Here is a 21,121-nt window from a genome sequence, read left to right on the forward strand (position 1 = left end):
TTTATGAAAAAGGTGTTTCCTTATGCAAACCATATTGATCCTGTTTTGCAAACAAATAATACTTATCAAATATCATATTTTAATCCTTTTTTTGAATCTATCAATTACAATGCTGGAAATGTGCAAACTGAACACAATCATCCACACACTGAATCTCAAATTGAAAATGTTACTGATTCTTTGAGACGTTCTACTCAAAATAGAAGACTATCATTGCCAACTTAGCTCTTATACAAACAAAAATAGTTAAGATATCCTTTATCCTATATCTTCATGTCTCAGCTACAGTAAACTTTCTTCTTCACACTTGAAATATGTTCTTGCTATGTCCACCAATAGAAAGCCATCTTCTTACAGTGAAGTTGTCATTTTCCCGAATGGAGGAAGGCCATGACAGAAGAAATTAGAGCTCTTGAACAAAATGAGGCTTGGGAAATTGTTGATTCACCTCGAGACAAAAAGCCCATAGGTTGCAGATAGGTTTATAAGGTAAAATATAATGCTAATGGTGAGGTAGAACGCTACAAAGCAAGGTTGGTAGCCAAGGGTTACACTCAACTGGAGGGCATCGACTATTTGGATACTTTTTCCCTTGTAGCAAAGTTAACCACCATCAGATTCCTACTTGTCATTACTCCTGCCCAGAATTGGTTTTTGAAACAATTGGATGTGAACAACACATTTCTCCATGGAGATCTAGATTAAGAAGTTTATATGCTTCCTCCACCAGGGTGTGCTGATATTGAAAGCAGGCAAGTTTGTAGATTGAAGAAAACCTTGTATGGCTTGAAGCAAGCCAGCAAGCAATGGTTTGCGAAGCTCTCATCTCACCTTAAAGCCTCTGGTTTTTCTTAATCTGCATATGATCATTCATTGTTTGTAGAAATATTCGAGACTAACATCATTGTTCTTTTAGTGTACGTTGATGATATTATACTTGCAGGAAATCATCTCTCTGATATTGAGCAAATCACGCAATCCCTAGATGACACCTTTAAAGTAAAAAATTTGGGAAATTTGAAATATTTTCTCGGGCTGGAGATTGCTAGATCAAGTGAGGGAATCCATGTCTCACAAAGGAAATATGCCTTAGACATCTTAGCTGACAATGGTCTCCTTGCTTCAAAGGCTTGTGCTACCCCTATTACCAAAGACACTAAAGGTTTGTTCGAAGGAGGAGTTCCTCTTAAGACATCACCCTATATCAAAGACTGATAGGGCGACTTCTTTACCTAACAAAAACCAGGCCTGATATCAGATATGCCGTACAATTCCTAAGTCAATTCATCCAATCCCCCACAAAAGAATGCCTCGCAGCTGCCCATCGTGTCCTTCGCTACATTAAAGCAGCACCTAGACAAGGTCTCTTCTTCTCCAACAACTCAACTCTACAAATAAAGGGCTTTTGTGACTCTGACTGGGCAACTTGTCCCAACACACGTCGATCTACAACTGGACTATGCGTCTTCCTTGGTTCATCCTTAATAAGTTGGAAATCGAAAAAACAATCCACCATCTCAAGGTCTTCATCAAAAGCATAGTACAGGGCCCTTGCCACTCTCACTTGTGAGATTCAGTGGCTGAAATACTTATTGGATGAACTGTAGATTAAACCAAAAGAGTCAACTATGGTATACTGCGACAACCAATCAGCACGTCACATTGCTTTGAACCCCATTTTTCACGAACGAACGAAACATATCGAAATAAATTGTCTCGTCGTCCGTGAGAAGGTTTAGGCCAAACTCTTCCAGCTCCTACCTATAACTTCCACGCATCAAGCCGTTGATGTCTTCACAAAGGCACTTGATCCTGGCATCTTCAAAAGTGTTGTGTCTAAGCTTGGATTACTTGATATTCACTCTTGAGCTTATGGGGGGGTGTTGGGTTTTACCAGTTTTTACGTAATTTGTTAGTTTGTTAGTTTCTACATATTTAGTTAGTTTTCCCTTTTCTAAACTCTATATATATAAACCATGTTTGGCCACAGTACAGTGAATATATCAAAAAGTTTTCTCTGTTTCTTTCTCTCTTTGCTTTCGCTTTTCTCTTTTCATATCTTTTGGCTTATCAAGATGATAGTAATCATAAAACTCCAATAGGCGTCGGTCCAGCGACGGGAAAATGACCATGCCCATTTCCTCGATGCAAAGCTTGTTTGCGTCGGCCAAACGGGGACAAATTTTTGCCGCGTATTAATCGTCGGCTCAATCGACGAAAACTAATAAAGAATATAATAAGAATTTCTTATGTATGGTCAAACCCACGAACATTAGAAAAAGTGAAAAATTTTAAAAAAACTTTCGTCGGTCAGGACGATGTAAATGTAGATAATTCAACATATCTTCTATGTTTTGCGTGGGCTTTGCGTGGGTTAAGCCCACGAAACATTAACATAACTTTACGTGCGTAGGCTAAGCCCACACATGATTGAATTGAAAATCTGAAACTAGGGGTTGTGCGTGGGTTAGATCGACGCAAACAATTGACATTTTAATAGTCGGCATCGGCCTAGCGTGGGTTAGGTCGACGCAAATACTTGCTAAATTTGAAATGAAATTTCTGTTTCTGGTTACATCCCAGACGCTAAATTGCATCCATTTCCAGAACCCACTACCAGAATCCACTGTCAAAACCTACATCTAGATACATTTCAAACAATCCAGCATTCCAGCAATCTAGGATATCATTTCATTTATTTAGAACTAAAATTACAAACATAAAATCTAAGTACATTGTGACTTTAATTAGGACAAATTAAAGTCACACAAAAGTCCATGAGTCCAAGATCGAATGTGTCCATGTGTCCAAAATCACATTACAGTCACATAAAAAGTTCTAATATTGTCATTACAGCACATAAAAAGTCCTAATATTGTCATTACAGTCACACAAAAAGTCCTAATATTGTCATTACAGTCAGAGTTGCATCTCATTCTAAGTTTTCCTACTTATTCTATAAAACCTAATAACATCCACCTCCAACCCACAATCCACCATGGAAGAGAGAAGGATTGCACTGAAACCTGAAAAATGAAAAACTAAAATGTAAGAGATTAATGTCTAAAGCAACTTTATTAGTATCCTATAATATAATTAAGAAAGTAAATTTTTAGAAAATGTATGTGCAATTTGAACAAAAACAAAGATGTGCCATTTTCAAGGAACGGGCTGATCATCCAAGTCTTCCTCATAATGCAGATGCACGTGACTGGTGCTTGTTGAAGTGTCTGTAGCCTATTTCTCCAACAACATGGCTAATTGTTGCTTCATCAAACTCAATTCTTCTTGAACGAGAGCATATTTTTTTTTTCAGTTTAATCAACTCTCATATTCGCTTGTTTTACTTCTTCTAGAAGCCTCTTTGTCTCAACCAACTGTCCTAGTCTTGGATGAATTGTGTGGGCTAAAGTAAAAGGTTGAGTGAGGGATGACACACTATGATGAATGTTCGCAGCTAAATCCCTAGTGCCATAAACTTTGCCTCTACTTTTCCCTCCAGCAACATCTTTCCAACATTGAATCTTTGTTGTTGTTGTAGTTCTTGTAGAACTATCCATCTCCATGTCCTGCACACGCTGATGATATTTCTCCTACCATTCATAATATTTGAAAAGTGTTAGAATTGTATATTACAAACAAAATTAAAGCAACAATTGATAACCTACATATACTTCACGTGCACGTGTATCTACCCAAGCACCGTCCTTCTTCTTATGAGTGACAAGAAACAACCCATACTACATAAACAATTTGGCCTAGCCCGTCTATGATGGATATATAATAAATATAAATTTTAATCCAATCATTTACCTTATTCTGTAAATAATTTTTTATAAGAACAAGTCAAAAAAGTTTCCAAGTGACATGATTTTTGAATCAAAGGACACAGAAACAGAAGAGTTGGAAAAAACAAAATATATGTATCCCACACAAGCACTAACATTGCACCACAGTCACTTATTTGTTGGGAAGCTAAAATAGAACCCACTAACACAAGCTTCCAAGTCTTCTGCAAAATCCATCATACAGGGAAAAGAAAGACAATCTAAAGCACCCATCAACCAAAAAATCAGTCACGCAAAAAAAAAAAAGTGCTGACCTTGTGTAGCTGCCAACACAATTTTGACCTCCACTCCAAGTGTTTACTTCACCCCAACAGTCAGGACCACCTTCAATCGCAGCACCACACACCTTAACTTCATGATTTCAACTCCAAAAATCCTTCCCCTCCACCTAATAATCTTAAACCAAAAAATTATTCAGCTAATGAACTTAATGCAGTAAAAGGAATTTCAATGAATCCACCTGGTGCAAACCTAAACCCTTGTAATGTCCAAGTTCCACTGTTCTTAGAGAAATGGGCTGAAATGAGCTCCCTTGAAACACTATTGGTAGTTTCCATCTTTTCCAATAAAAACTTTAATCCCTTAGATAATTTTACCAAAAAGTTTGCATTAAATTCGAATGTTTAAAATGATAAATTAATAAAACTCTCTATCTTGAAATAAAATTTATTAGTTTTTCTATCCTAATCAAAACTCTAGATTATTTCGTAATAATCAGATTCCAACAAATAAGTTATCAATTAATAATCATATAATTAAAAAATACAGAACACAAAAATAATGAAAAAAAAATACATTAAATAATAAAAATCACAAAATATGATGATACATTACATTCAACTTCAATAAAAAAAGTAGAAAATTAATTATTTCTAAACATTCTGAGTAATAGTAAAAGGAAAGATAATAAAAATAACGAAAAAAAAATCATTTACTAGATTATTTACATAGACATATATAATTTACAATTTTTACATGTGACCATTACATCTAAATCTTCTTATTCCTTAGGTAAAGATAAGGAGTTTTATTTATCTACTATTCTTTCCTTAACTTATACTCTCATTTATTTTTTATATTTTTATATAGCTAGTGGAAACATAATAATATATAAAATGATTAACATGTATAATGGGAGACAAGTAAAGGGTGACCACAGTTGGTCATTCCACTAAGATTGGGATATCGAGACCTGACATTTGAAATGCCACAGAATTGTTAACAATATTTGTGATTTAACTAGTTTTTTTGGGGGAATACTGTAATGATCACCGTCGAGAATATGGATTCAGGAAATTTGGGACCTCAATTTACTTAAAGTGATATTTTTTACTTCTTTTTTTTTCACGCATAAGCAGTAGAATAAGGAAGTAAAAATAGATATAATGTAAATTTATATCATCAAAATGATATATTAATACTCTTTGAATTAATAAATCTCATTTTATCTTATTTTAGAAATATTTGAATTAGTGAAGATTTATGATGCACCTATACTTCAATCTGAGTCTCACACGTATCCGTATCTGATACTTTAGGATACCTTATCGATATCTAATTTACAAAGTCGTAGTACAAGAAAATCTTTTAATAATGATCAATTTTAGTAACAAAAATAATTTGTATCGATTTAAAAACTAAAAAGTATTAGCAACTAAAATAGTTTCAAAAAATTATAATTAGTCTCTAAATTGATAATTCAAATAATTTTTATTATGAATTGATTTCTAAATTGGTCACTAATATTAGTTACCAAGATTTTGACTACCAAAATAATTGGTCACTAACATTAGCTACCAAAGTTTTGACTACCAAAATAATTAGTCTATAAATTGGTCTATAATTAGGAAATGGGTCTCTAACATATTTTTGGTTACTAAAATTGGTCATACGGTGGTACTCTTATGATGATAATAATTTATATTTTTTATGTTGATAACTTTAGTACATATAATTTTAAGTTGGATTAACACAATAACAATCATATATTTATTATGTTTTTAAGAATTATTGCACCCATTTTTCAACATTCATATATCGCATATCTATCACGTATCGTATTCTATTATTTTTAAAATAAACGTATCGACATATTGAATACGTATCATATCCGAAACACGTATCATATTCATTCATGTGGAGATAGATGATTTCGCCATAAATAATAGAATAAAACAATAACATTTCAATATTTAATCATCTAAATATCATGATCTACAATATATTCAAAACTTTATTTATTATAACTTTTATTATTCTTCAAGAATGATTTATAATATTTTATCATATTATTTAGCCATAAGTAAAAATAATAATTAAAAATAAAATCAAGAAATATAAAAAAAATAGTATCTGTATATAATTGAAGATAAAAATAAATAATTAAGATAAGAGCGTAACTAGATATAAATACAAACAATTGAATAAATAATACTCATACATACACAATGAAGATAAACATAAATGAATGGATAAATATAATCAACGTGTAATTAAATATAAATATAAATAAATAAAATTAATGGAAGATAAATACAAATAAATAAATAAAATAAAGTTAGAAATACAATTTAATATAAATAATATAATATAAATAGAAATATAAAAAAATAAGATTAATAACATCTCACCAAAATTATTATTATAAAATAAATAGATGATAGATATCTCTTTCTATCATTTCACTAATTATAGAATATGCATGTTTTCCTCCTTACATATGTTTATTAAGAAGGTAATTGCAAGCATGTGAGTAGATTTTTATATATGCTTTTATCTCTTCATATAAGATAAGTCCCTTATCTTGTTTCTCTTTTTCAATAGTGATATCATTATTTTTAATTAATTAACTAATTGGTTAATTTTATTATTTATCTTTTTTGTTTTATATTATTTAAAAAATAATAAAATATTTATATAATTTATAATATAATTATACAGACTAGTCTTTTGTTTATCTTCTTAAACAGTTTTAGTTAGTCTAGGGTAATTATAATGCATTATTTATGAAAAATATTACAGTATGAATTTTTAGATTTTACAACTTGTTGAGGGAACTTTCGGCGGCCATCGCCTCAATATCTTAAAATCTTTTCATTTGTTGTTGGAAGAAAGTACGCAGCATTGATGTTCTTACAAGAATAAAAATCTAGCACGGAATTATCCTAGACTAACTAAAACTGTTTAAGAAGATAAACAAAAGACTAGTGTGTATAAGTTTGTTATAATTTTTACGTTACATCTTTTCTTGATGTTTGAAATAACAGTGAAATCTTTAAAAATGAGAGTTAGAAAGGATTAATAAAAGCTTAACATCAAGTAGAGTTGATATTTGAATAAATTAATGGGAAATGGGAAGATGGTGAAGCGACAGAAAACAGTTGCCTAAGAAGACTTGCCAATTTTTTTGAGAACCCAGATTGGAATATGTAGGAGGAATCCACTAAACGATAAACAAGACAAGATGGAAATATTAAATTAAATACTTTTACATCAAGTCACATACCTATAGAAAAAATGATAAAACCCCCTGAATTAAACAAATGAAATTAATATCTGGTCCAGGCAAATAAATTGAAGTCAAGAGGAGAAGGAAGAGTTAGTTGTCTGAAAACCTAGTACTATGTCTTCCCCTTTCTTAGAGAGTCCATATTGGGACATGATGATGCAGGAGCCTTCAGAAATATTGTTCCAATCGTTGTCAAGCAATGATGTTCTTGACCCTCTGCACGATTCTCTTTCGTTCGACATGGTTGACTTCTCAACGGCAGCAACAGAAGGAAAGAAAGTGGTGGTGGAGTCTGAAGTGAAGAAAAGGGAAAGGTCATACATAGGTGTGAGGAAAAGGCCTTGGGGAAAATTTGCTGCAGAAATCAGAGACACCACAAGGAGTGGGAGAAGGGTTTGGCTTGGAACCTTTGAGAGTGCAGAAGCTGCTGCTTTAGCTTATGACCAAGCTGCATTTTCCATGAGAGGCCATAATGCTGTACTCAATTTCCCTGTCAAAAGGGTTAAAGAGTCTTTGCAAGAGATCCAATATACCTGCTTCAATGGCTCTTCTCCTGCTCTTGCACTCAAGGCCAGGCACTGCAAGCAAAAACACTTGTCAAAACCCAAAAACTCTAAAGGGAAAGACAAATCAAACCCATGTCTAGTGGTGTTAGAAGATTTGGGAGTTGATTATCTAGAGCAACTTCTAAGCATATCAGAACAATCTGCAAGCCCTACCTACTTCAACTAAATCTTCCTCACTATTTTTTCTTTCTTTTTCCTTCTTGTTTTACATAATCAACAATTTCTGTCTTGGGCGTGTCTATGTATTATGAATTCTCATTACTAATATACATGTCCAGTGCCAATTAGAATATTTCTACAGGTATATTATTTGATCCATAAAGAAAATGTTATCATTGTCAGTGATTGAATCAATTGGGAGTATGAACTTCTGTAGTGAATTACATTTTTTCCACTCTACTCTTTAGTTGAACCTGAATTCAAATTCATGCTGGCACCTACATTTTCGATGCCTCTCTTATACAAACTCATGACTCATTTTCAACACACATTTCAAGAATTCTAATAAAGTCTTGGATATATAGCTAATGATGCAATAGGATGAAAAGCTTTTTCCTGCATGAGTGAATAGTGACTTAATTATCATTTCTAGAGCATAGTTTGCAGTTAGAAACCTTATTGTCGAAAATAGTGACATTCCTATGTAACTAGATTTCAATCCGAATCGCAACAAACCAAATCACTCACAACCCACAGATTGTTCTTCTTCTGCAAAAGTTCATTTTGGCAGATTCATCAGGCCCTTTTTAGTTAGTAACTGGGAAAGAAAGATTTCATTGAAACATATTGAAATTTGTTTTACCATCATGACCGGATATCCAAAACTCAGACCAGTGACATTTTTAGAGACATTTATCATAGTTTTTAGGGACCTTTGTGTTATATCTGATGTCTGGCTTGTCCCTTAAATTTCTTTATATCCACATTTGTAAATTGTGATCAATCAATTCAGTGTAGATTTTGCAATCACTGTAACCAGGAGAAGGATCGAAAGTATACAAAATACTAAAATCAAATGTTCTTAAACTCATTGAGTACATCAAGTCTAACACAGGAAAACCTAAAAAAGTCTGATGAAATTAAGAAACTAAAAAATTTGTCTGTGAATATGAACAATAGAATATTTCTATAATAGGTCATCACTGTAATAGGAACCCATTAAGAAGAGTTATTCTGTATGAATTTACCTTTAGCAGCACTTTGCAATTAAAAACATGTATCCAGAAAGACAAATAGATATCAAGGTTCATTCATGCATTGTACTTACTTGTCAACAGACTTGGGCGAAGATGTTCGACTTCAGTCATTTCTTGATTTAAATTTCAGAAGAGATAAAAGTTGAAAAATTTAAGATAAAAACTACATACGGATAACCTATGTAACATTAATATTGACACGAACATCCAACATAACACAAATACAAATACTGCAACATAAACATGTGTAGTCTCCAAAATATAGGACATTGGAACACACAGATCTATATATTAGATCATTATTTATTTACATTCTCAAAATCCTTTATTAACAAGATTAGTCAAGTATAATAACCTAAACATATACATATGTTAATACAAAACTGAATCTAATCTATTTAATAGTGAAAAATCAAAATGCAATAATCATATAAAATTTGTTGTTTTTTCTATAATCATAAGTTTACAAGTTTATATATTTCTTAGAAAATCATTATTATGAATATTAACTTTATGTTGGAGCCATATCAAAATAATGTAGAAAAAAAGAAAAGTCTTTTAAATTGAACATATTAATGTGTGTTATATGACTATCGTACACGTATTGAATATGGGACACACCATTTATTAGACATTTTGAGCCTCATACCTGATAGCACTCAGCCATTACACAGTTACACTCCTTGCAATGTCTCACTGTCTAGGTTAAGTAAAAGGGAGGATGTTGAGCATTCACATAGAAGATTAAGATATCTATCATCATTTGCTCCCCAATGATCTACATCTCAAGATGTAATAACACTATAGCTTCATGAATTGAACAAGGGCATATATGAGCATTTTATTTCAGAAATCAGAATGTTATAGATTTCAAGGGATTGTTCATAAAAAATTACTAGACCACAGAATAAAACTGACGCTTATAACGTTCAGTTTGTAAGCATCAGATTTCTCAAACAGTCATGTAATGTTAGAAGAAAAATTTAACACAAATCTTAAACATATTTATTAATTAAGTTGCTATTCGAGTGCTGAGGACAAAGTATTCACGCCCGTTAGAAACTATACACTAAAAATAATGCAAAGAATAATCAGTGAACCCAATACTTCCAATTCTCAAAATTTGAATCAACAGTCATTCCAGTTCATCCACATATGCAACAAAAAATAATTCCATGTCCTATTTTCAACGATGAAATTATTTAATTTCCAGAAATCCCTCATTACTGGAATCAACCAAAAAAAAAAAAATTAACGAACAAAAATCAAAACATACCTCTCTCAGTTCGACACTGTTTCCGTTGTTCCTGAAATATTTTCCTGAAAACATTGGAAGCGAAATAAATTGGCATCATTAATTTGACTTAGCTTTGAGGGAAAAATATTAATGGCCTGGTGGTTTGTGGTGAGGGATAGGGTTTAAAGGAGGCGGAAGAAAAACGAGACAGTAAGTTTCCACTCCAAATCCCACAGTCAAGAAAAAAGTGTCTCAGAAAACGAAATTACTTAGAGAGAGTTTTCTATTTATTACATATTTATTATCGTTTTTACAATTATACTTTGGGGTACATACATTTATAATTAATTTCCTGAAGAATACATTTTCCTTCTCTCGAATTCTAATATTTTTAATACTATTTATTGTATTAAGTAATGATTAAGGTGCATCCTATTTATAGGCGCGTAAACAGAGAAATATGAACAAAAATGAAAAAAAAAAGAAGTAACAAATATAACAAAGAAGGAAAATAAAATTAAAAAAAGGGAAAAGAAAAAAATGACTGTATTATAATTGTGGTTTATTATTTTATCCGGTGTCTCTTTCTAAACATTTCTCTGGAGAGAGGTGGGATTCCACTGTCAAGAAATTAATATAAAACAAGGAAATAATCAAATTTAAGAAGAAAAGTTTATCGTACCAGCAACTTTTGTTTGGACTTTTGCTACATAGAAAAAGATTATTTTACTTTTGCTTTATTTTCCTCTTACATACGTATGTGATCGATCACAGAATATATCTTTTTTTCAAAAACTCGTATTTTGAAATGAATGTATAGGCTTAAAACATAATAAATATTTACAAGTAGTCAATAAACCTTTGATAGCATTTTTAGAAATTAAAAACATATTTTGCTCTGTTCTATCGTATATCATCCTACACAACCAACATCACAAGAAAATTTGATTATGAGAAGGAATATAATCCATATATATATATATATATATATATATATATATATATATATATATATATATATATATATATATATATATATATATATATATATATATATATATATATATATATATATATATATATATATAGCACCTAATCAAGCATAACTTAATAGAAGAAATCTACACCTAAATCCTAATTATCAGAACATAATTAACGAATTTCTCTCCTAAGCAATCATAACACCTAATAATCATAACTTGATAAAAATAAGAATTTTGCACCTAAAACACTATTTTTCAAATAGTATGTGGGAGAGAGTTCATCTCAGCACAATTTTTCATCAGTAGTTGTCTCATGACACCTAAAATTACTTATTTTGACCTCAAACCCCAATGCTTTGCATTCAAAATATTGAAAGGCACTTGGAAGATTAAATGAAAATAATCCCCTAATTAAAGTTTCTCCTTTGACTAATTAGAAATTTAACTATACCACATGAACATTCATAAACTTTTTGAGAGAGTTTCAACAATCTCCTTACCAACTTTGGTTTTTATGGTGCTCGAGCCTTCAACTTCTCCCTCAATCTTGAAAAATCAAGCAAAATTGTTTCTTCAATAGCTATATGAGAATTTCTCTCACATAATCAATCGGACTCCAATTTAAAAAGTTCATCACTAAAATTTGGTGACCTGGAAATAGAGGACAAAACAAGTGTTAGAGAAGAACAATATATTATTAGCTATAGATATGGTGAACTAATCCATTCTTTTAGTTGGTTATCCTTTTTTCCAAGAGAATCTTGAAAAAATTAAAAAGCACTTACAAAACATCCAACCAGTATTAAACTTTTAACACCATGAAACATAACATCTAATAATTAAGACTTAACTAAAACTTGTCTTAAAGAAGAATTTCGCACAAGGGTTTTTAAGTCCAATTACATTAATTAAGATATGTTCTCAAAATTGAAGTAAGAAAGATAGAGAAGGATGAAGATTTTGTTCACCATTTCTGTATATTGAGTAGTAAGAAGATAATTTTAACCTATCTTAATTTACAATTAACTTTTAACCTTAATCACATATCAATCACTTCATTGATATCACATCAAGTTCAAAAGTTGATTCTGTCTTAACATAAAGTTAAATATTTTCCTACTCGCTAAACCCTCATCAATCTGTATACATTTGTATAAACAAAATACGTAAAAAAAGAAAAAAATATATATTAAACATAGCCTAATATATTTTATTAACCTCTAAAGCATGCCTATGTTCCCATAAACTTAAAAGTAGGTTTTTAACAAAATATCAAATTCAAGAAGTTTTAATTGCGTTGTGAAAGGTGACATTTGCAACATGATGGAGAAATTCACTCCAATGATCTCTCCCTTTATTTTCTAAATACGGAAAAGGGAAAATTCAGTTTAAAATATGGAATTTTGATCAATCTCCTTGTAGAAATGATCAAATAAGTGATAGTAGGAAGGCTTAAGAAGCAATTGAATATATGTTTATAAGAACTAGCCGTCTTCTGTCCAAAAAATCCACAAATCTATAATGGTACTGATTCTGAAAAAGGTGATTGATGAGTTTAAAAACTTAATTTTAAACCTAACTCAATCTTATAAAATCAGCTTAAAAAATGTGAGGTTTGTATTTACCTATAAATGGTAAATTGGTCTTATCTCAAATTATATGGAACTTCCAACATATCATATATACATTTTGAGTATGAGACTAAACACTAATAAGTGGTTTGATAACATATATAAAAATAGACGGACAAACAACAACATTTACTTAGATAAACTCCGGATAAACTCTAATTTTGACTCTGATAATGTCAAGAAATGAACTTTAAATTTAATTCAACTTTACAAACCAATTTATTAAACAAAATTTTCACCCATTCATATATTGTAAATTAACTGAATCTCTAATAAATATGAATTTTGAATTGGCAAGACAAAAATAAATCATAATAATCATAATAGATGTATAAAGACGCTACTCATCAGATTTCATGTTGACAAGACTTAATTTGGCAGGGAAATTTCAATTTTCTCTTTTCCAAAATAAAAGTTTCAAATATAAATTGGAAAACTAAATCGTATAAAGACGCACGTCTTCTTCATAAAGAATAAGGTTAGCAAAATGAGATAACACGAACCTATTCAAAGTCATACTTAAAGAAATTAAACGTGTCATTTTCAATTATATTAATTTATGATTTTCAGCTAATTAATTACAAGTTATGGAAATATTTTTAATTACAGTTCTTTCATTTTCCAGCATTTATTGATTCACTATTTATGAAATACACAATGATTGTGTCTATAACAGTTTTTTGCTAGGTCACATAAAAATAAAACCAGAAAAGTAAAATATCAGATATTATAGTGATATAAATCTGATACAAGTTTCATTTGGAACCTAACCCCTCAACAAACAACAGTAACAAACAAGCAGTTTTTACTCCATAATGCCTAAGAATCAATTATATGAAAATTTCATTGAAAACTTGGTTTAAAGGAAATCAAATAAATACCTTTTTCACCCAATGAATCCATAATCATGCGATGAAGTGATGTTCCCCTACAAAACAAACAGGCACAAGAGAGATTCAGTAACTTGGAAACAATGTAAAATTATTGAATTTGATTAAAATATAAAATAAGAAAGACAGCAAAAGGGGCTTTGTGTGGGAGAAACTGAAAGATAGGGTAACAGTGAAGAGGGACGGCTTCTACAGAAGCTGGGAAATATAAAGCTATGTTTGAGAATGACTAAAAAGCCCATAAAATGTTGCAAAACTGCTTAAGCACACAAAGGAAAATGAAGGCTTAAAAGGGAGTGGACAAAACCAGACAAAATAAGAACTCAAAGAAAATTTTTGCAGAAAAAGGTTTATCTTTTTACAAGTAATTAACCAGTTAGCAGCAACGGAAAACTACAATAGTTTTTCTCAGTAACCCAAGATGTGTAAAATTACGTGGTTTAACAAATAGAAACTCAACAAGTTAATAAACGCTTTCTCACAGTTTTATCTGAATAGTTATAAGAGATAAACTGGATTAAATTACGTATACAATTATTGAAAAATTATTTTATGAGAATAATAAACTATTGATTCTGAAAGGAGATAATTTTAAGAAAATTTTAAATAATTAAGAGTAGATTAATGATAAAAAAAATTGGTCATACATATATATACCAAATAATAATAAAATTAGTAAAAAGTACCTTTTTATAGTGTATTTTTAAATGATTATATATACTTATCCATTTTTTTTAATTCAAAAATAAAGAAAAAAGAAAACTAGGTTTCAAAATATAACAGAGGACATTAAAGATGTAATAATAATCTCACAAATATTTATTGTAAAGACTAAACGCTATACAGTGAAAAAGTTGCACAATAATTAGAAACAACAAATATCCATTAAATTCAATTACCAAGAATAAATAAATACACATAGTGGTTATAAATATTCTATCTCTTCCTGTGAAAACATTCCTATATTCTTTAAAACTCATTAAACAGTAGGCATTATAATGCATCAAGCAACTTTCAATTACGGAATGAATGTTATAAGCACGAGGTTTTCTAATTCATATACCAGTTATGACATATAGTTTGTCCAGTGCAGCATCAAAACAACAATAACAACAAGCTAACAACAACACAATCAGAAGCAAACATAAACCAATTTCTTAACCCTCTTAGTCCTGTCTTTATTCATATCTGACAGAGTTTAACATTCAAACATTGTAGAATATACCGCAAGAAGAAAACTAGAAATAACTCTTCAAGTTTGTTAATTATACTTACATGCGTGTGTGTGCATGATATAGCTATAAGCCTCGCCACCATATCCAGTGCTAGAAGTGCAGGTCCAGTAATTGGTTGTCTTCATCACACAGCGCTTCTGCCACAGTTGAAAAGTTAGCTATATATGACTAACATAAACATGATTAAGACTAACTAGAGAGCCTTGAAAGTGCTTATTACCTTTTTGACTCAGTCTTACACAACTTATAGCAGCCATGTTCAGACAAATTTGATGTGTTTGCGAACCAACCAATTTATGAACTGGTGGGTGTTACATATATACTCTAACTGTTTGAATTTGAAAATGAAAAAGTGGCAATAACACAGGTGCATGCATTGTGCATATAAACATGCGGTATTCTCGAACTTTGAAGGATTCAATTTGAAATGGAGTGATGATGAGGAGAGGCTGCGCGTTTGTGTGGAGTGTCCAGATACATTTGTGTACAGATTCATTCATTTGGGTGGTGCATTGCATCATTCATATTCAGGTGTTAATCTGGCAAAGTGCGCAACTTGCATTTCTCATTTCATTTCAAAAAGACAAAAGGAAGAAGGAAAAATTATTTGACAGTAGTGCATAGGTTCAACAACTAGGTATGTGTATACGATGAAACAACCTGGGATTTTCTCAATACCTTGCATGTATCCACAATCTTGTATCAAACTCCGATTCTGACACTCCTATGTTCATTGAAGCGTGTGCTATAATACTAATTCTTCAGTGTTATTATATTTAAATAAAGAAATTACAAGTTGGAGCGTTATGTGCAGTACCATATTTGTCACAGTAGTACTTTTGATTAATATAAGACAAAACGAAAAACGATGTATGCGTCGGGAAATTTATACGCACTATGCAGAACTTTTTTTTTTCTACTATGCAAAAAAGAAAATCTTTAGTACTTGAAACTCTAAATATTTAAATTTGGAATCCGAATTATAATTTACGAAATGATGATTTATAAAGACTAATAATATTTTGACATATTTTTTTACACTAATTTGAAAATATTATTTATTGTCTCTCATTTTTTCCCCCTTACAAATACAAAAAATTATTTTGTTTATAATTATTTTACTCTTACAAAGTGTTGTTGAAATAATGTAAAGTGGGTCAAAGTATGTTACTTTTTTATAAAATATTTTGTATTCTTTTATTATTTCTTTTAACAATAAATTTTGTTTTCTTTCGATTTTTTTTTTCTTCAAGTAAATCAACTATTTTAATAGGTGTCTGGTTTTGAAGGAACCAAATGAAAAACTTAATACACGCTTCTAAAGATTAAATGTAAAAAAAAATAAAAATTAAGAAGCATTTGGAAAAAGATTAATATCGCAATAGTCTTAATCTAATATATTTCATTTATTGCAAGTCTAAAATATAACTTAATGATAAAAATATTATTCACTGTTATTTTAATATTAAAAACATTTATTCTGTGTACTGTACAGGTTAAAACACTAAGTAGCGTTTATTTGTAAAATTATTTAAATTTAAATTAAAATCTCTAATATAACATACAAAGATATGTATGAGCTAATGACATAAAAATGGTGTCATAAATAAATTAAATATGTTGAATCCTGATTAGCTTAAAAAGAGTCAAAAGGGGATGGGAAAGTTTAATTAATTATGTGATTCTGATTTGGTAAAGTTGCAGCCCATAGGTTTTGCGAACTAAATTAATCCACAATAACTTTCTGTTTTAGGCAGCATTATTTTAACACTTTACAGAGTCTCCAAAAGGAAATCTAATACTTGCTGATTCGGTTTATCCTAGATTTACTTCAATAATATATTTCTCTGCTAAGAAAAAGAAAATTCCTAGATTTGCTTATATTTATCTTACCCAAAACGCATCTCGGATATTGTCTCATATTTCTTATAAATTTCATAGAGAAAATGTTCCTAACATAATACAGATTTTTTTTATTCGTAGAACTAAATACATATTATTTAAACAGTAATATTTGTTTAGGGTTTAAAAATTTATGAAATCAGATGCTTTAAACCAATGTTGCTACTTGGTCTCCGACTATGTAGGATGCAATGCACTAAATTGTAATCTTTAAACAAAAACTTCAAGCAAGAAGCATTGTAGAAATCAGAAAAGACAAAACCAAGCAAAGTCAACAGATAAAAATGAGAAGTATTAATTCATGTATGTTCTTCATTATGTTTGATATATTCATGTATCTAAGCATCAGCATGCATCATAAATAAGGAATAGAGTGCAGATTCTAATGCGCAAGTGGGGATTATTAAAAAGCCTTAGACCACAGTAGGCCCTAATGAACGTTTAAGCAAGTGGCTCATTATTTATCTGAAAAACGTTTCAATTCGTTTCGCTGCAATAAACAATTTTTTCGCACTTTGTTTTTTTATTTCTTTCCCTTTTCATTGATGCAATTGTAGAATGAGTAAATTCACGAATAGTATTGTATCAGCGACGATGTTGATTAATTAATTAATTTATGATTAACGGAACAAATGAGGCATAAGCAGTTTCACTAAATATTTTGGCAACATAAACAAACAATACAATTTATCAAAACCTAAAAAGTTGGTGATACAGACACAATGGTTCGAATGATCTTTAAAGTGTTTTCAAGTTTTAACATGTTCATTGTACTGGTAGTGTGTTCATTGTGTTTTAAATTCCTTTTGCTTGATTAAACTAAATGGCAAAAGTTGCATGAAAATGTTAGTTTGAAACCATGTTATAAAATAATATCTAGAATGAAGGCGAGTTTGTATCATATTCTAAAGTTTACTTCATATATAATATTAATTGATATATATTGGATTCTCTAACTTGTTTCAGAGGTTTTTTTTTTGTAAGGTTTTATTAAGTTATCTATTCAAGACTTTGTTGACGAAAAGAAGATGATATTTTTCTTTTAATAAGGAGTTTTGATGATGATGATGATGATTTACGAAGAAATATGAAAAACTTAATGATGATGCATGAAAAAATGTTGAAAACTTAAATAATGTTTGGATTCAAGAGATACATTGAAGACTTAAGTTTTTATTTTTAGGTCTTGTAATCTATGTGTGTTATTTAAAATAGTTAAATTAATATGTCAAGAGTCAAAAGGAAAAACCCAAGCAACAAAGCACTGAGAGAAGGTTTTATTTTTACAAAATGCACTATGATAATTGATTATTACTAATGATAATCGATTATCAGCATGAAACAATGTTTTTCAAAAACTATTCTGAATAATCGATTATCACATGAAAATTGATTGTCTATAGTGATTTAATTTTTCATATTCTTAACCTAATTTCTAATTAGGCTTCTATAAATAAAGCGGTAGACTTTCATTTGGAAATACAAAAGTTAGAGAAGTCTGAGTACTTCAGAACTCTCTATGGGAAGACTTTGAAAAACCTAGTATGGATAGAGCGATAACTTTCATCAAGTGGGATATTGAGTGATTGAGTGCTGCTACTATTGCTAGGAGAAACCAATCATCCTTTGTGTGATTCAAAGGAGGTGTTCATTCCTTGTGTGATTCAAAGAATGTGTTTTTCATCTCATGTGTGATTTAAGAGAGGTGTCTTCATCCTTTGTGGGACTCAAATGAGGTGTTCATTCCTTGTGGATTTCAAGGGAGGTGCTTTCAAAACCTTAACTTTCTTATCTATTTGTATTTGTGATTTATTTTAGTGATTGAGTTAATCTCGTTTTTATGAGATTAACAATTGGACGTAGGGTCTTTTGATCCGAACCAATATAAATGGTTGTGTTCATCTTCTTCCCTATACTCTTTATTTATTTGCACTTGCTTTAAAGGAATTGAAGCTTTAACTTAAACGATAAAATTTTGAAAAAACATTTTAAAGTATTAATTTAATTAATTAAATCAATTCACCCCTTTTGGTTTTTGTCCAAACACAAATCATTTTGCTATTTGCTATTGGTTTCTAATAGTTGGTATCAAAGCTTGCTTTGATAGTATTTCACAAATTTTGAAAATGGTTGGACAAAGTCAAACTTTTGTAGAGGGCATGTCTATTGACAGACCTTCTCTTTTTACTAGTGAAAATTATATCCTTTTGGAAAAGTCAGGATGCAAATATTTTTGGAGTTTGTTAATATGTGTATTTAGGATGTTGTTTTAAATGGTTCTTTCGTTCCTACTATTACTGTTAATAATGTGCAGGAACCTAAACCCTTTTCGCAATGGACTGCAGAAGAATATAGAAGGGCTCAATATGATGTTAGGGTTTGAAATATTATTTCATCTACTTTAACCCTTGATAAGTTTTATAGGATCTCTATGTGTAAAAGTGCTCAAGAAATGTGAGTTTTTTAAAAGTAACCCATGAAGGAAAAAATGATGCGAAACATGCTCGGAAGAACTTGTTGATTCAATTAGGGAAACTATCTATGATGTGTAGAAAAGATTCACCCATTGTCAATCATCTCTCTAAGTTGGGTAAAAATTTTGATACTCATCAATTAAATATTAAATTTTGAAATCTTTGAATAAGACATGGAAGCCAAAGGTTACGGCGATCACTGAATCTTAAAGTCTTGCAACAATGTCCATGGCGACTCTTTTTGGTAAGTTGAGAGAGCATGAACTTGAACTTGGGCATTTAAATTAAGAAGAGGACCAAGGAAGGAAAAGGAACATAGCTTTCAAATCTGAGTTTGTAAAAAATAAAAGCCCCAAAGAAGATGATGATTCAAACGATGAAAAACTTGAGTCTGATAATTACAAGTTTCAACAAGTTCATGAAATCCAAAGGTAAAGGAAAGTTTAGAAGTGACAAAAAGAAAAATCAAGGTTCTTTTTCAAAATTCATATGCTACGGTTGTGGAGAAATTAGGCATGTCAAATTTGACTGTCCAAATCAAAGTGAAGAAAAGGAAGGCAAGAAATTTATGAAGAAAAAGAATAAAGTCTTCTATGCCTCAAATTCTAGTGACTTGGATGAGGAAGCCAATATTTTTTTATTAGCAGACAATGAATCAAACTGCAACAAGGTTAATGATTCTAATTCTTTTAGTGAAACAAATGATTATGATGAATTACTTTATGCCTTTCAAGAGTTATATGTTGAATCTGAAAAATTAAATTCCTTGCATAGAAAATTTAAATCAGAATATAAAACTTTGCGAAAGAAATTTGAGAAGTCTTTGGAAGAAGAAGAAAATTTAAAAAGTAAAATTTCAATTTTCGAGGATGGTAGAAATGCATTTGTTGAATGTGAATCTTGCAAGGAGAATGATTTGAAAATTGCTAATCTTGAAAAATCAATTATAACTGCTACTAAAATTAAAAATGTTAAAAATCCAATTTTGAAGAAAAGGGTTTTTCATAAAAATAAGCAAGCTCCCAAGAATAAAAATAAAAGAACTCATATCCTTTCAATAAGGAGTTTTGATGATGATGATGATGATGATGATGATGAAGACGACGACTTATGAAGAAGTATGGGAGACTTAATGATGATGCATGGAAAAATGTTCAAGACTTAAAGAATGCTTGGATTCAAGAGATACATTAAAGACTTAGTTTTTAGTTGTTTAGGTCTTGTAATCTGTGTATTGTGTGTTATTTAAAATTGTTAAATTAGTATGTTAAGATTCAAAAGGCAAAACCTAAGCAACAGAGTAGTGAGAGAAGGTTTTATTTTTACAAAATGCACTTTGATAATTGATTATTACATATGATAATCGATTATCACATGAAACAATGTTTTTTAGAAACTGCTCTCGAATAATCGATTATCACTTATGCTAATCGATTATCTATCGCAATTGCATCTTAAATTTTTATATTCTTAACCTAATTTCTAAATAGGCTTCTATAAATAAAGTGACAGGATTTCATTTGGAAATACAAAAGTTAAAGAAGTCTGAGTACTTGAGAACTTTTTGTGGGAAGACTTTAAAAAACCTAGTGTGGGTAGAGCGATAACTTTCATCGAGTGGATTATTGAGTGGTTGAGTATTGTTGTTGTT

General features: G+C 30.3%; 1 long non-coding RNA gene and 1 pseudogene across 1 annotated transcript; one reads left to right on the forward strand and one right to left on the reverse strand.

The window, feature by feature from the left end:
• Window positions 1–7,421: 7,421 nt before the first annotated feature.
• On the forward strand, window positions 7,422–8,173 carry LOC114190571 (ethylene-responsive transcription factor 1B pseudogene; annotated as a pseudogene).
• A 2,215-nt stretch (window positions 8,174–10,388) lies between these two features.
• Window positions 10,389–15,451, reverse strand: LOC146884698 (uncharacterized). Its single transcript, XR_014996660.1, has 5 exons — window positions 15,315–15,451; window positions 15,135–15,231; window positions 13,851–13,897; window positions 11,839–11,989; window positions 10,389–10,438 (listed from the first exon to the last, which is right to left on the reverse strand). It is a non-coding gene; the product is annotated as an uncharacterized LOC146884698 (long non-coding RNA).
• Between the last annotated feature and the right edge of the window lie 5,670 nt (window positions 15,452–21,121).

The sequence above is a fragment of the Vigna unguiculata genome, chromosome 7 (genome assembly GCF_037176805.1).
Source record: "Vigna unguiculata cultivar grain cowpea cultivar isolate G323 ecotype 2 chromosome 7, ASM3717680v1, whole genome shotgun sequence".
Taxonomy (NCBI): domain Eukaryota; kingdom Viridiplantae; phylum Streptophyta; class Magnoliopsida; order Fabales; family Fabaceae; genus Vigna; species Vigna unguiculata.